We start from the raw sequence: 16,659 nt of genomic DNA on the forward strand, positions 1-16,659 counted from the left end.
AAGGAACGACAAAGACTTTCACGTATTACAGACACAACGGCACCAGTATCGATAAGAGCGCAAGCGAAAAAAAACACATTCTACGGTAACGTCAATCACATTGTTAGGCGAAAACGGAGGACTTGAGTAGTTCGACGTGGGCGCAGTCGTTGCCTCCGGAACTGCGGCCGCAAGTTTCCCTCAGCTGCGGGGTTGGCACGTGGGCGCATCGGCGAAACGGAGCGGCGACGCGGAGAAAAGGAATGGCGGCTTGAAGGCGTCGAGGTCGACTGGTCAGCTGAGTACGAAGGTGGGGTTGCGCTAGAAGTAGTGGGAGCGAAAAGTGGTGGGAATCCATAGGCTGGGAACTGGTAGGCGTCAACGGGAGATTGGGGTCGACGGCGACATAAACGTGCCACATGTCCGGGAAGTCGACAAGCGAAACAGATTGGGCGGTTGTCGGGGGTGCGCCATGGATTCGGGGTCCGAGGCGCCATTCGAGGATACGGCGCTGCTGACTGCTCCGCGGGACATACAAAGGAAGGGAATGGTGCCAGCGGTGGTCTTGTGGCGACGGAAGCGCCACAAGATATATATATATATATATATATATATATATATATATATATATATATATATATATATATATATATATATATATATATATATATATATATATATATATATATATATATATATATATATATATATATTGGACGGGGAGAGTTCGGTAGTAGCAGCTTTTATTCTAATCCTAAGACCCCTGGGAGCGACCGCGGCAGTCAAGTACTGTGCGAGAGCGGAAACGTGCAATTCGGAACGTATGCGCTTTTCGGTGATTTTTCTTAGATTTAAAAACTGTCTTGAAACGGGGAAGGAGGCCGCGTTACCTGTTTTTTTGTGGTGTAGTCAGTTGCTGCTATGCCGATTCTTTCGAAGGTTGTAAGGGCATGTGGCACGGAGGGCTGAATTTTGGACCCCGGAAGGTCAGGCGGACGCGCTGCTGTTGGTTTTCAAAAACTGTCTTGAAACGGGGAAGGAGGCCGCGTTACCTGTTTTTTTGTGGTGTAGTCAGTTGCTGCTATGCCGATTCTTTCGGAGGTTGTAAGGGCATGTGGCACGGAGGGCTGAATTAGGATTAGAATAAAACCTGCTACTACCGAACTCTCCCCGTCCAACATGAATAAGTGGAAACAGGTACTCGATAAAGCGTCCTTACAATTACCTGAAATAATCCTCAATCACTACGAAACTACGGCCCATTCTCTCAGAAAGAAAGAGGAACTACTTAGTCAGGAACTAAGCAAAAGAGAGTTGAACCTTTTAAGCAACTACGAATCTAAGACGGCCTCCGCCATATCCCGAAGAAAAGACCGAAAGTTTAAGCGAGATAAGATTTCTAACACTGGCCACATGCGTAAGAACCTAACAAGCTCCGGCACTAGTAACTGCCACAACTCTGACAATACGGCCGATAATGTCACTACGACTGTAATAAATGCTTCGACTACTGCACCCCAAACAGTTCAGTTAAATCCCTGTACTAATATTTTTCCCTCGCCTGCCGTCACTAAAGAAAACCTTACCGGGAATGTAATGAACCTTTCAAGTATAACCCTCTCCCCAGCTCAGATGAACGTCTTGTCAAAGGGCCTAAACTTTTGCCCGGCTACTGGTGGTTTTGATGAATTTCAATTTTTTAAAGACTTAGAAAACTTCGCCAGAAACATGAGACTACGAGAATACTTCTACGATCACCCCGCGACAGAAGAAGCCCGCAGAACCCTACCTAGCTATAAGCACTGGACCCCTCCCACACAGCGTGATAGTTGCCTCGACATGTACATCAAAGCTGTTCAACGCGATGTGCGAAAAGCTTACCAAACACAAATTTCGTTCAACCACAACATGACTACCAACGAAAAGAAAGCCCTAGAGGAACTCGCAAGCTGTCCCGACCTAATTATTAAACCTGCCGACAAGGGAGGCGCAATCGTAATCCTTGACAAAACCGACTATGTTAACGAGGCCAATGAGCAACTATCAGTATCGACGTTCTATAAAGCACTACCCAATGATCCCACTCAAGATTATAAGCAAATTGTCAAAGATAAACTTGCTGAGCTTGTTAAAAATAAAACAATAAATGAAACCACGGCTCGTTCCCTGATCCCCTTAAGCCCAGTAGCCGGTAAATTCTATCTTCTCCCAAAGATTCACAAGGTGAACAACCCAGGGCGCCCCATTGTTTCTGGCATTGGCACTGTTACCGAAAACCTCTCGCGCTATGTGGATAATCTCATTTGCGACATTCCGCCCAGCTTTCCCTCCTTCATTAAGGATACCAATGGCTTTCTCTCAGACATCTCAAAAATTGAAATTCCTGATAACTGCCTTCTAGTCACCCTTGATGTTGCCTCACTGTATACTAACATCCCCCATGAAGATGGCATCGCCGCTGTATCCCTTGCGTATGAGCAGTCATCGTGCGACAAACCTATCGATTCTTCTGCTCTCCAAACATTCCTTAGGCTTATTCTTGAACTTAACAATTTTGAGTTCGACGGAGTTCATTACGTGCAAGTCAGCGGAACGTCAATGGGAACTCGAATCGGACCTAACTAAGCTAATATCTTTATGGCTCACCTCGAATCAAACTTTCTTGACACCCAAAATTTAAAGCCAATGTACTATAAAAGGTACATTGATGACATATTCATGATCTGGCAACACGGTGAGGCGGAGCTCCTCACCTTCATTGAGGCATTTAACCTAGCCCATCCTAGTACTTCCCTTTCTCATTCCTATTCGGAACACAGTGTAAACTTTCTGGAAGTCACCGTTACTACCTTCCAAGGTCGGCTTCAAACTAAACTGTATAGAATATCGACAGACACGCGGCAGTATTTGCACTTCCGAAGCAGCCATGTCAGACACTGCAAGACAGCAATACCTTACCGCCAAGCCCACCGATTTAGGAGAATTCGCTCAAACCAAGCCGACTTTGACTCAAACTTTCGAGAACTCAAGACCGCCCTCCTGAATAAAAAATACCCGGAAAAAGTTATCGACGACGCTATTGTGCGAGCCAACCAGTTAGACCGTAACAAAATCTGTAAGAAAAAAGCCCCCAACGGGAACCCGCAAACTAACTTAGTTTAACCCACTCATCCTCCGCTCCAAGAGTGTCAACCGTGCTCAAAAAACATCATAATATCCTAATGCAAAGTGACCGCTTAAAAAGCATATTCCCCGAACCACCACGCGTTGTCTACCGGCGTATTAAGAATTTACGTGACTTTCTTACTAACTCTCGTATCAACCGACCGGCAACTACTGGCTGCATGCCCTGCAATAAACCCCGATGTAAAGTATGCCCACACATGACCACTACACAGCGCGCTACCAGCACGGCTTCAGACTACTACGTAAATATAAAAGGGAACTTTAACTGTTACTCCGCTAATGTCGTATATCTTCTAGAGTGCACTGTTTGTAGGCAACAATATATCGGCCAAACTGAAACGCCCTTCCGAATACGGTTCAATAATCACCGCTCTCATGCAAAAATCTGCCCTTATTTGCCCCTGGCAAGACATGTGAACAGTCCCGGGCATGCATTTGAACATCTTAAAGCAACGATTTTAGAATCCGCCTTCAAAACGCACCACGACCGCGAGGTTCGGGAATCTTATCTCATTTATAAGTTTGGGTCAGCCACGCTTGGAATTAATGAAAGTTACGGAAAACTAACGTGCTTATCCCTCGAATAAAATTAGCGGCTTCATAATTTTTATAACTATGTTCATTATTTCTACCCTCGAGTTTGCCATCAGAATTCGCAGAAACTCTCCTAATACAGCAGCTTTATTAGCCTAATGCGGCTCAACAATGCCATTTGTCCTGGGGAGGGAGGCCTCGTTCCCACCATCACTTAAGAATGTTTAACTCTTTGTGATCTATTCATGTTTAACCTTTTGTGACCCTACCTATTTTCTGTTCAATTGCTAGCTTCTGTGAAATGCTCTTTTGTGCCCCCTACCTATTCTCTTGACCCGCGGGGGGCACACCCATCTTCGCTTCCCCCCGAACCAGTCTCAGCAGTCACTGAATACCTCAGTGTATACTCTTCCCTTTCTTTTCAAACCGCGGTTGTCCAGTTTCCCCCATTGTCTGAACTTGCAGCCCGCGCGGCATACGTTGACCCGTCATGGTGCAACCTTGAACGCTGCATTGTTAACACGACCCCTTTTTCTCTCTCTCGCTCCCCCCCCTTTTTATTTTTCTTGTTTGTTTGTTGATGTTGTAACATAGGCGTAGCCTGACTGTATGCACACTCCCCATTTCCGAAACATTTTCCGCTCTTTCTCACAGTTTTATGCAAACCTATATAAGAAATGTGTTCAAAATGTGTGCGACAGCAAAATCATGTAACTTTACTCTGATGAAGGCAAGTCCCGTTGCCGCTACGTAAGTAAACATTGTTTGTTATTGTTCTTGCTGTGTATCCGTCTCTTTACTTATACTATATATATATATATACGATAGAGAAGTCAAACTGAAAAACATAACAACATTTATTCTAACGTTTCCACCGGGGGCCGGTCTTTTTCAAAGATACAAATAGTGCAGATCAGTTGGGTTTAAATACATTTCAGTTGTGGGCGGGGCAAGAAAAACCACTCGCCTGGCTGGAAAGCGTGCCACCCAGGCGGGAGGGTGCCCTGATGAAGGCTAGACTCTTTGCTGAAACGTTGGCAACTGTTGGACCTCTGGGTCCTCCAGCTGCGGCGCGATGCTCAGAAAGTGGAGCGACAGTCTGAAGAGACTGAGGCTTTTAATTGAAACTAGAAGAAGGTGGCGCGAGCGACGCCGCCACAAGAGCCTGCGGCAGCTCGTAACAAGCATATATATATATATATATATATATATATATATATATATATATATATATATATATATATATATATATATATTGTCACGTAGACAAAGCCGAATAGGCCGAATCACACTCATTTATTTGGGGCTCACTTGAGCCCGAACACAAGAGAACAAAAGGTGACCTTGCTCGCTGCTCCGCTTCTCACACACCACATACGCGCCAAGCGTCTTCGTAACCTCCTTCCCGCACGTGGCGGTCCAGTCCACTTGGCGCGATCATGCGAGGGGTGGCCAAGTGTATAACCGATGGTTCGCGCGTCGCGGCAGGACCTGCGTGTGCCTGTGGGACGAGCTTAGCTCTGGGGCGATTGACGAGCATGCGGCATTATTCCCCTCTTAAGGAAAGCATCGGCCCGACGCTCAACTAATAGGCACCTAATAAATGGAAAGTGAAGAAGGAAAAAAATGTCCCGACCGTTCTTTGAGTTCAATAGGTGGTTCTGACACGGCACAAACCACAGTTTCAGGCGCGCATGAAGATAGTTGGCACTACTGTGTAAATTGCAAGGTACAATAAACCATACGCACACGCGCATGAGCACATCACACCGCACGTTGTGACGTTGCTACCGGCGAAAGTACGGATTTAGGCGGACTACGTGCACTGTTTCGGTACCGCGGTTGACGGCGTTGTCCGACTATTATTCCGGGAGAACTTCGTAGGTGACATCGGAGAGGCGTTGCACTATCTTGTAAGGTCCGAAGTACCTGTGCAATCGTTTTTCTGACAATCCCGGCCGGCGGATCGGTGTCCATACCCACACTCTGTCGTTTGGGCGGTAGTACACTTCACTATGGCGAATGTTATTGCGCACGGCGTTTGATAGCTGTTGTCGTTGGATGTGAAACCGGGCGAGTTCGCGGGTTTCTTCGGCGCGCTCGGCGAACTGCTACGCGTCTGGCGTCGCCAAGTGCTCTTCTTCGAAAGGTAGCATTGCATCAAGCATAGCCTGCACTTCCCGTCCATACACCAAACGAAATGGTCGGAAGCGTGTTGTTTCCTGCGTCGCCGTGTTATAGGCAAACGTCACGTACGGCAGTATATCGTCCCACGTTTTTTGTTGTACATCTACGTACATCGACAACATGTCGGCCAATGTTTCGTTGAGTCTTTCCGTCAACCCGTTCGTTTGCGGATGATAGGCTGTCGTTTTACTGTGCATGGTATGGCTGAGTTCTAGCGTTTCTTGCATCAGATGGGCAGTGAATGGCGACCTTGATTGATGGCGCTGCGTTGAGTGTACGGGGCACTGTAGTGCAATGTACTCTGCAATGGCCAGGGGTCTTTGGCCGGGACGCGCACGAGGATAGTCGATGGCAAAGCCTTGCAGTCCGAGTCGTCGGTAACGACACTCCTTGTACAAGTGTCCGGCTTCGCCACAATGGTAGCAGAGAGGCTGCAAATCCGGAGTGAGCCACACATCCGTCTTCCTTCGTCGGTCTCCAACGTACGCAGCCGACTGCACCGACTCCAGAGGCATTTGGGGTTTGGGTTCAGAGTACACAGAAGGAGCTGCTGCGGAGTGCGCCGACAGCACGGGGATGATGGGTCCGGGGTACACAAGAGGAGCGGCTGCGGTAACAGGACGCCGAAGGGCGTCTGCATAGCTCATGTGCAGAGGGTCGGGAACCATCACTGGCGGATCAGCATGGACAGGAAGCGCTAGCAGGGTGTGTTGCACCTCGTCACGAACGGCTCTAGCAATAGAACCAATGGAGGGCTGGCGGATGTCGCGAAGTTTTTGTAGTTCCTCGCTGACTATTGAGCGAATTAGCTCTCGAAGTGCATCAGGGGTCTCGAGCGCATTGACAAAGCCACCTGAGTGCGACACGAAATTAGCTTGGCGCTCATACAGGCTTGCACGCTGCCGTAGCATTCTTTCTATCATAGTAGCTTCAGTAATAAATTCGCGCACAGTCTTTGGCGGACTTCGAACAAGGCCTCCGAACAGCTGTTCGTTTACCCCGCGCATTAGGTGTCGTACCTTTTTTTCTTCGGCCATGGCGGGATCAGCTCTTCTAAAGAGTCGTTCCATGTCTTCCGCGTACTTGGTCACACTTTCATTCGAGAGCTGAATCCGGGATTGCAGCTCGCGCTCGGCCTTCTCTCGGTGGTCGCTATTTTCATGTTCTTGCAAAAACTCACTTCGAAATTCCGTCCACGTCTTTAACCTCCGTTCATTGCTCTCAAACCACGTGCGCGCACCATTTTCTAGGGTGAAGTACACGTGTCTTGACTTCACCGCATCGTCCCACTGATCAAAGGCAGCTACTCGTTCAAACTGCTCTAGCCAGTCTTCCGCGTCTTCGAATAGTTCGCCATGGAACGATTTCGGGTTCCGAGGGTTCTGGAAACTGACGATGGGGATGGCCATACCTTGCTAATGGGTTTGCTGGGCACCGTCCTGGCTCTAGTTTCGTGGAAAAGTCGAAACTCTGGCGACGCTCCTTGAAGCCGCCGGCTCGCCCGGTGAACGGGAGTTTCCACAAGAGGACGCTTCGAAGAGCTCGCGTTGCGGCTCTTCGATGGCGTTTGAAGCATGGGATAGGATAACCCCGCACCAACCAGTTTGTCACGTAGAGAAAGACTAGTAAGTATAATCAAACTGATTTATTTGGGGCGCACTTGGGCCCGCAGACAAGAGAACAAAGGGTGACCTTGCTCGCTGCTCGGTGTCTCACACACAACACACGCGCCGAGCGTCTTCGTCAACCCCCGTCCCGCACGTGGCCGTCCAGTCCACTTGGCGATCCTGTGAGGGGTGGCCCGGTGTATAACCGATGGTTCGCGCGTCTCAGCAACGCCGGCATAAGCCTGTGGGACGAGCTTAGCTCCGAGGCGATTGGCGAGCATGCGGGAATATATATATATATATATATATATATATATTTATATATATATATATATATATATATATATATATATATATATATATATATATATATATATATATATATATATATATATATATATATATATATATATATATATATATATATATATTTATATATATATATATATATATATATATATATATATATATATATATATATATATATATATAAATATATATATATATATATATATAAAGTCTGACAAGATAAAAACTGACACACAGCGCGAAAAAAATAAGGTTAGTAGTTACAGAGACAAACGATAAAGACGTAGAAAATAGAAATCAGTTTACTGACATTTCAGGGAGAAGTCTCCCTTTCTTCAGGGTACTCTGAAGAAAGAAAGTCCTCTCCCTAACGTCAGTAAACTTATTTCTAGCTTTACGTCTTTCTCGTTTGTCTCTGTCTCCACAAACCTTATATACATATATACATATATATATGTATACATATATATATATATATATATATATATATATATATATATATATATATATATATATATATATATATATATATATATATTTATATATATATATATATATATATATATATATATTGTCGCGAAGACAAGAACGATGCAGTTGTCTTGAATGAGAAACACGTTTATTGGAGCGAACTTGTGCTCCCCTAACAACTCAAAAGAATACAGAGGCGGCGAAGCAGCGGTCAACAAAGTGACTTGCACAGGCGAGTGTCGTCGAATCGAATGCCCCGGCGTCCGCACTGCAGGCTTTTTATCCCTCGGCGCGCGTGGTTCCCGAAACGTCGATTTGCATCGAGAACATAGTAGATCCAAGAAGATTATTCTGGGCTGTTCGCGTTAGATCGGAATGCTCTCCCTATCACGACAGATAACACGTGCGGCACAGAAAGAAAGAATGGAACACGCGCTTCCCTTGGCGCAGAGATAACACAGACCGGCGCAGCCGGGCGGTAAAAGCAAAACACAAATAAACAAACCCAATGTACGGTTCGCGGCATTACCCCCCCTCTAAGAGTGCATCGACCCGATGCTAACATAAGCGACAGTCCGAAAATAAAAATAAAATTCGTTATCGTCCGTAGAAAGGTTTTAAGCGAACCACGTGAACGACTTCGGGCCGCGTGCGTCGTCGTGATGTTCCGGAATCACCATCGGAGATCACCTCGTAGGTAAGTTGGCCGACACGTCGTAGAATCTGGTAGGGTCCGAAATACCGTCGCAGGAGCTTCTCACTGAGTCCGCGTCGTCGGATGGGAGTCCAAACCCACACACGATCCCCTGGTTGGTACTCGGCGTCTCGGCGTCGGAGGTTGTAGCGGCCCGCATCCACCAGCTGCTGGTCCGTTATACGAACTCGAGCGAGCTGGCGGGCCTCCTCCGCACGTTGAAGGTATCCGTGGACGTCGGCGTTGAGGTCGTCGTCTTCTACGTGCGGAAGCATGGCGTCGAGCATCGTAGTTGGCCTTCTACCGTAGACAAGCTCGAACGGCGTCAGCTGCGTCCTCTCCTGGATAGCCGTGTTGTACGCAAACGTGACATACGGGAGCACTTCGTCCCAAGTCTTATGTTCAACGTCAACGTACATTGACAGCATATCTGCGATTGTCTTGTTCAGACGCTCTGTTAGTCCGTTCGTTTGGGGGTGGTACGCCGTCGTTCTTCGGTGATCCGTGTTGCTGTAGCGTAATACTCCTTGCATCAGCTCCGCAGTAAATGCCGTTCCGCGGTCGGTGATTAGGACTTCCGGGGCTCCATGTCGCAGCACAACTTGGCTTATAAAGAACTTTGCCACTTCTTGTGCAGTCCCCCTCGGAAGAGCGGCGGTCTCTGCGTAGCGCGTCATGTAGTCTGTCGCTACAACAATCCACTTGTTCTGTGATCGTGACGTAGGGAACGGGCCTAAAAGGTCCATTCCAATCTGCTGAAATGGTCTCGATGGGACGGCGATCGGTTGCAGAAGTCCGGCGGGTCTTGTCGGCGGCGTTTTTCGTCGCTGGCAGTCACGGCAGCTCCGGACGTAGTGGGTGACGTCAGAGGTAAGGCCGGGCCAGTAGTACCTCGCCTTGATTTTTCCAATAGTGCGCGCTGTGCCGAGATGTCCGGAAGATGGGTCGTCGTGGCACGCTTCCAAAATTTCGTCACGAAGGTCCGCGGGGATGACGATAAGGTAATTCGCTCTTGTTCCGGGGCTGAAATTCTTCTTCACGAGGACGGAGTTTCTCAGGCTGAATGCTGGTAAGCTGCGTTTGAAGGCCCTAGGAACGGCAACGTTGCATCCCTCGAGGTACTCGATTATGACGCGTAAGTCGGGGTCGGCACGCTGCTGGGCGGCTAGGTCGCTCTCCGTCACGATCCCGAAGAACGCGCTGTCTTCGACAGCGTCTTGTGGTGGTGGGTCGACGGGGGCGCGGGACAGGCAGTCGGCGTCGGAGTGTTTCCTGCCGGATTTATAAACGACTGTAACGTCGAACTCCTGCAGGCGCAAGCTCCACCGCCCAAGACGGCCAGAGGGGTCCTTCAAATTGGCGAGCCAACACAGCGCATGGTGGTCTGTTACAACCTTGAATGGCCTTCCATACACGTATGGGCGAAATTTTGAAATCGCCCATATAATAGCCAGGCACTCTTTCTCAGAGGCAGAATAGTTTTTCTCCTCCTTCGACAGACCACGGCTGGCATAGGCGATTACCCTTTCGCAGCCGCTTTGCTTTTGGACAAGGACGGCACCCAAGCCTATATCACTGGCGTCCGTGTGCATTTCCGTTTCGGCATTTTCGTCGAAATGAGCGAGCACGGGCGGTCTTTGCAGGCGTTTTTGCAGCTCGCAGAATGCTTTTTCTTGGTCGTTTTCCCAGCTGAAAGGGGTGCTATCTTTCGTCAAGCGCGTGAGTGGCTCTGCAATGCGTGCGAAGTTTGCGACGAAGCGCCGGTAGTATGCGCACAGCCCGAGAAATCTTCGCACGCCCTTCTTGTCTTTCGGCCTTGGGAAGTTCGCAATGGCTGAAGTTTTTGCCGGGTCAGGTAGGACTCCCGCGGCGTTGACGACGTGGCCCAAGAACTTGAGTTCCCCGTATGCGAAACGGCACTTTTCAGGCTTCAGCGTCAACCCCGACGTACGAATGGCCTCGAGTACAGACTCCAACCTTGCAAGGTGTTCGTTGAAAGTCCGGGCGAATACCACTACGTCGTCGAGGTATACGAGGCAGGTGTGCCACTTAAGGCCAGCTAGCACAGTGTCCATGACTCTTTGAAACGTCGCTGGTGCTGTGCACAGCCCAAACGGCATCACCTTGAACTCGTATAGGCCGTCTGGGGTTATAAATGCAGTCTTCTCTCGGTCTCTCTCGTCCACTTCAATTTGCCAGTAGCCGGTCTTCAGGTCCATCGATGAGAAGTACTTCGCGTGGCAAAGGTGGTCGAGGGCGTCGTCGATTCGGGGGAGGGGGTACACGTCCTTTTTCGTGATTTTGTTCAGTCGCCGGTAGTCAACACAAAACCTTAATGTGCCGTCTTTTTTCTTTACGAGTACGACGGGCGCAGCCCAGGGGCTTTTCGAGGGCTGTATAATGTCGTCGCTGAGCATGTCGTCGACTTGAGTCCGGATGGCTTCCCGTTCGTGTGAAGAGACGCGGTACGGTGACTGTCGGGTGGGTCGGGCTCCATCTTCGGTTATTATTCGGTGCTTTGCTAGAGGGGTCTGACGTAGTTTTGCGCTCGACGAAAAACATTCGCTATAGCGACGCAGCAAAGCCAATAACTTGTTCCGTTGTTCTTGCGGTAGCGCCGGATTCACGTCGAAAGGCTGCGGGAGCTTGAAGGTTTCTACGGGTGTGCGTTCAAAGTCGGCGACCGCGATCACGTCACTTGCTTCTTGCGCTTCTTCGAGGAATGCAATTGCCACGCCCTTGTTTAAATGATGGTACTCCTCGGTGAAATTCGTAACCAAAATGTGGGATTGGTGTTCCTTGAAGCGCGCAATGCCTCTTGCGACGGACACACCACGGTTGAGAAGCACCCTTTGATCGGTGTCTACGATAGCGTCGACGTCAGGAGCAGCATCTTCACAGTAGACTGCGACCATCAAGCTTGCGCGGGGTGGCAGGGTGACATGATCATCGGCAATCCTTACAGCAGCACGTCGTTCGGGGTTCGGTTCCGGCGTCATGGAGTGATTGGGGGAAAAAGTTATTGACTTGGTCTGCAGATCGATTATTGCACCGTTGTCCATCAAAAAGTCCATTCCAAGAATTACGTCGCGGGAGCAGTTAGGCAGAATGACGAACGCCGCAGGGTACGTTGTGCCGTCTATGGTGACGCGCGATGTGCACGTTCCACTTGGCGTCACGAGGTGGCCTCCTGCTGTGCGTATGTGCGGACCGTCCCATCTGGTCATAACTTTCTTCAGTTTAGACGCAAATGGTCCGCTCATTACCGAATAGTCAGGTCCCGTGTCTACGAGGGCGACTACGTCAAAGCCGTCGATGGACACCTTGACGTCAGATGCAGTCTTCCTCGAGTTCCGGGTTCGTCGGGGCGTCGTATCTCTGCTTGTACGTGTTGACGGTCGGGCACTGTGCATCGTCGTTGTCGTCGTCTTCTCAACGGACGTCTCGGTCAGGTCGGGTACGCGTCGCGCCGTGTAGCTGTCGTCGTGTTCAGGAGTCTCGTTAGGACTAGGTCGGGTCGTCGGGTTGAGGTCATGTCGTGAATGATGGTCTTCAGCGAGTCGCTGCGTCGTTGGAGGGTTTTCATTTTTCCGCCGTTGTGCAACTTTACCTCCAGAAGTTGCTGCTTTTAGTTTCCCCCGCGTGGGCTGGGGGACCTTCCACGTGAGAAGTCAGCAGTGCTGCGGCGGTTCGGTGACTGATACGGGTAGGGCGACGGTGAACGGTTGAAGCGGGCTGGTCCTCGGTTGGTGTTGGAGAGGTATTCTTCGATCTCAGCAGGGCGCTGGCCGTATCGGGGGCGTGGGGCGTCGACGGAGAACCCTCGCAAACCGAGCCTCTTGTAGGGACAGCGACGGTAGATGTGGTCGGCCTCTCCGCAGTGGTAGCACAGCGGGCGATTATCGGGCGTTCGCCACACGTCGGTCTTCCTTGGCGTCTGGTATTGGTCTACAAGGCGTCGGGCGGGCGGCATTGGACGGCGGTATGGCTCGGCCTCTTGACGACGGGTTGGAGCAGGGCGGGGTTGACGAACAGCCGAGGAGTAGGTCATGGCTTGTGGTTCGCGGGGTGCTTCCGATGGCGTAGAAGTTCCCAGTGCGTTTTGGACTTCTTCTCGGATTACGTCGGTCAGGGAAGCCACTTGAGGTTGCGGCGTCGTTGGAAAAAGCTTCGAAGCTCCTCCCTGACCACTGCTCGGATGGTCTCTCGCAATGTATCGGAGCTTCCATTTGCGGCACCGATGGTCTCCGAGAACAGCGCGTTGACAGGGCGGTCGTACTGCCTCGTTCGAATTTCTAGCGTCTTCTCCATCGCGGCCGCCTCAGACGCGAATTCCGCCACTGTCTTCGGAGGGTTACGGACTAGACAAGCAAAAAGCTCTTGCTTCACTCCTCGCATTAGAAACCTGAGCTTCTTTTCCTCGGTCATTTCAGGGTCCGCACGACGAAAAAGTCGCTTCATGTCCTCAACGAAAATCACGACTCCTTCATTGGGGTGCTGCGTTCGAGTTTCAAGCAAAAGCGCAGCTCGCTCTTTTCTCACCACGGTAGTGAAAGTCTTAAGGAACTCCCTTTTGAATTGAGTCCAGTCGGTCAAAGAGCTCTCATGGTTCTCGAACCAAGTTCGAGCAGCATCTTCTAAGTAAAAGAAGACATGCCCGAAAGTTTCTTCGTCGTCCCACCTGTTGAAGATGCGGACGCGCTTTAGCTTCTCCAACCATTCTTCGGGGTCTTCAGCGGGGGCTCCCCGGAACGATGGCTGTTCCCGGGGCTGCTGCAGGATGATTGGCGACGTTGTTTCTTGCACCATGGTGTTGGTTGCAGCGTTCCTTCTCTTGGGCCCTTCTGGCAGAAGACCGAACTCGGGTAGCAATCCTTGCAGTCGAGGGCTTTCTCTGGTTGGACTGGCTTGGCGGCTTCGAGATGTCGTAGAGGGCATAAAGACTTAGTACCCCGCACCTCCACCAGATGTCGCGAAGACAAGAACGATGCAGTTGTGTTGAATGAGAAACACGTTTATTGGAGCGAACTTGTGCTCCCCTAACAACTCAAAAGAATACAGAGGCGGCGAAGCAGCGGTCAACAAAGTGACTTGCACAGGCGAGTGTCGTCGAATCGAATGCCCCGGCGTCCGCACTGCAGGCTTTTTATCCCTCGGCGCGCGTGGTTCCCGAAACGTCGATTTGCATCGAGAACATAGTAGATCCAAGAAGATTATTCTGGGCTGTTCGCGTTAGATCGGAACGCTCTCCCTATCACGACAGATAACACGTGCGGCACAGAAAGAAAGAATGGAACACGCGCTTCCCTTGGCGCAGAGATAACACAGACCGGCGCAGCCGGGCGGTAAAAGCAAAACACAAATAAACAAACCCAATGTACGGTTCGCGGCAATATATATATATATATATATATATATATATATATATATATATATATATATATATATATATTTATATTTATATATATATATATATATCGATGGAGAGAGCGAGATTGAGAGCCATGGAACGAATAATGTTAGGACTTAGGAGTAGCACTCAGGGCCATGAAACTAGCTCACTGAATTACTGAATGAACTACAGGAGGAGATATCTAAGTACAAATAAAGGAAATAAATGGACTTGAACTAGCCCTGTATTGAGACCAACTGACAATTGGTGTACAATTAGTTCAAATGAGTGGATACCATGACATGGTCTTAAAAAATCAAAACGCCAAAAATTCGATGGAGAGAGGAAACAAGCATATTCTGGGGTAAATTCTGGACTCGAGCAGTGAATGACAGCAGTGGTTGGAGGTAAGGATTAGAGGCATGTTTCCTGCAGTGGCCGTGAGTAGGGTTACGACGGCGATGATGATGATGATGGGAGAGAGGGTTGGTGTCTGTTGCGGCGGGGTCCTTCCCCTTCCTTCTTCGGTCAAATGAAAATTTTACCCCTGTGGCTCTTTGCAATGCACTATACCGTAGAATGCATACTATATGGTTTCTGTTGGTTGGATGGCATTATTTCTAAATTTAAATATTTGTTTCTAAAGTTTTCTCACAATACATTTTCGCACGGACTGTTCATGTGTCAGCTGCTGTTATATTTCAGAGCTGGAGTTCTGCTCCCGCTGAGTGTGCCAGCACGAAGCCTCGGGCTGTTTCTTGAATCTCTAATAATTATTGATTGATTATTACTGGTTTTATTATTCTAACACTTTTCATAATAATATTGTTATGTTATTATTTATAATATTATTATTTATATTATTCAGTACTCTTCTGGAAATAACCTGTTTCTAGAGGATTGCTTAATCTTAAAACGTTACTAAACCCTGAAGCCTTATCTACAGGTTTTCGATAGCGTGCTGCAATGACATCCCGTCTATTTTTTTTCAAGCTGTGAAGTTCAAATATAGCTGCTTAACCATAAAGATTAAAACTGAATGCTTATCTTTTTTTCACTTTCTCTTCATTCCAGAGTCGCAGATTCAAAAGCACTAGCAAAGTGAGGGCCTTCAAGAGGGTCGAAAATAGCGATGTCACCGACAATCAAACTTTCAGAGAAATACTCAGAGAAAAATGAGTCCTCCTGCTATATCGACCCAGAGTCCATGCAGCAAGCCCAGAAGCCCGGATACCATCATAAGTTGGCTGCACTAGACTACGTTAAGTTTAGAGTACCTGGTGGCGAACAAAACCAGTACCTTGACCTAGGCTGCGGTTTTGGCGGCTTACCAGAGATGCTCTCCTGGAGCACGTGCGTCCCTTCCACCGTATAGTTGGAGTAGACCGATCAGAGACGCTGATCAAATACGCTCGAGAGCACTCCACCCATCCGGACATCTGCTACGAGGTGGTGGATATAGAGGTAGACGATCCGCAGGCACTGCTGACTAAGTATGGCCCATTCGACCGTATCTACTCTTTCCTGGTGCTACAATGCGTCAGAAACCTGAAAGCCGCCTACCAAAATATGTTCCACCTACTCAAGGATGGAGGGGAGTGCGCTTTAGTGACACTTACTGGATCAGTAATAACAGACGTCATGTACCAGCTCAACAAAACGGAAGAATGGAAAGGCTGCATTCCGGTAAGATAGAGTAATATTTTTTGTGTAAGACACTAGCCAAAAGTAAAGAAATTGTTGCCGGCAGAAATAACAAAGGCAAAAAGAATCGATTTTAATGTGAGTTTTCTTCAGCTCGTGTGATTTGCTGTTTACCACAGTGGGGAGACTGTTCCACTTTTTCGTGCTCGTGAAGATCACTATTCCTAATATTTGGCTCTCTGTTGTGGTAGTACGCAAGCCTCATCAGTAGATGATGGGTCTAGGTGTCGAGAAATGCATCAAGCAAACTGTCGACAAAGAAAGCTGCCAAGTAGAGTTAGTGGGCAGGCAACGTGGGATAACAATGGTGTTTCTTGGCCGTACTATTTTAACAATATTTTCGATGTGTACATCATCTCAGAATTGTTTGTGGGCAAAAGGTTTATAAGTGCACCTACAATGTACGTGTTGAATACCTCGCATATTGGTCACGATTTCGGCTGTTGCAACCGTAAATTGCAAGAGATACCTAAAATTCAGGAAAATTGTAATGGTAGAGAACAAATCACAGTACAAAAATTATGCGTTCAGGCCACTGGTATCATTTGGACATTCTATTAGCTGAAATGATGCTAGACAATGCCCAATATAAAAAA

General features: G+C 48.5%; 1 pseudogene across 1 annotated transcript in view; it reads left to right on the forward strand.

The window, feature by feature from the left end:
• Window positions 1-16,659, forward strand: part of LOC144141233 (juvenile hormone acid O-methyltransferase-like) — a 43,780-nt pseudogene that overhangs the window by 14,135 nt on the left and 12,986 nt on the right. Inside the window, exon 2 of the transcript XR_013316493.1 lies at window positions 15,434-16,045. The product of XR_013316493.1 is annotated as a juvenile hormone acid O-methyltransferase-like (transcript). The remainder of the gene's footprint in view (window positions 1-15,433; window positions 16,046-16,659) is intronic.

This window comes from Haemaphysalis longicornis, unplaced genomic scaffold, assembly GCF_048455015.1.
Source record: "Haemaphysalis longicornis isolate Haplotype H1 unplaced genomic scaffold, Haemaphysalis longicornis Haplotype H1 scaffold_6, whole genome shotgun sequence".
NCBI classification, from domain to species: domain Eukaryota; kingdom Metazoa; phylum Arthropoda; class Arachnida; order Ixodida; family Ixodidae; genus Haemaphysalis; species Haemaphysalis longicornis.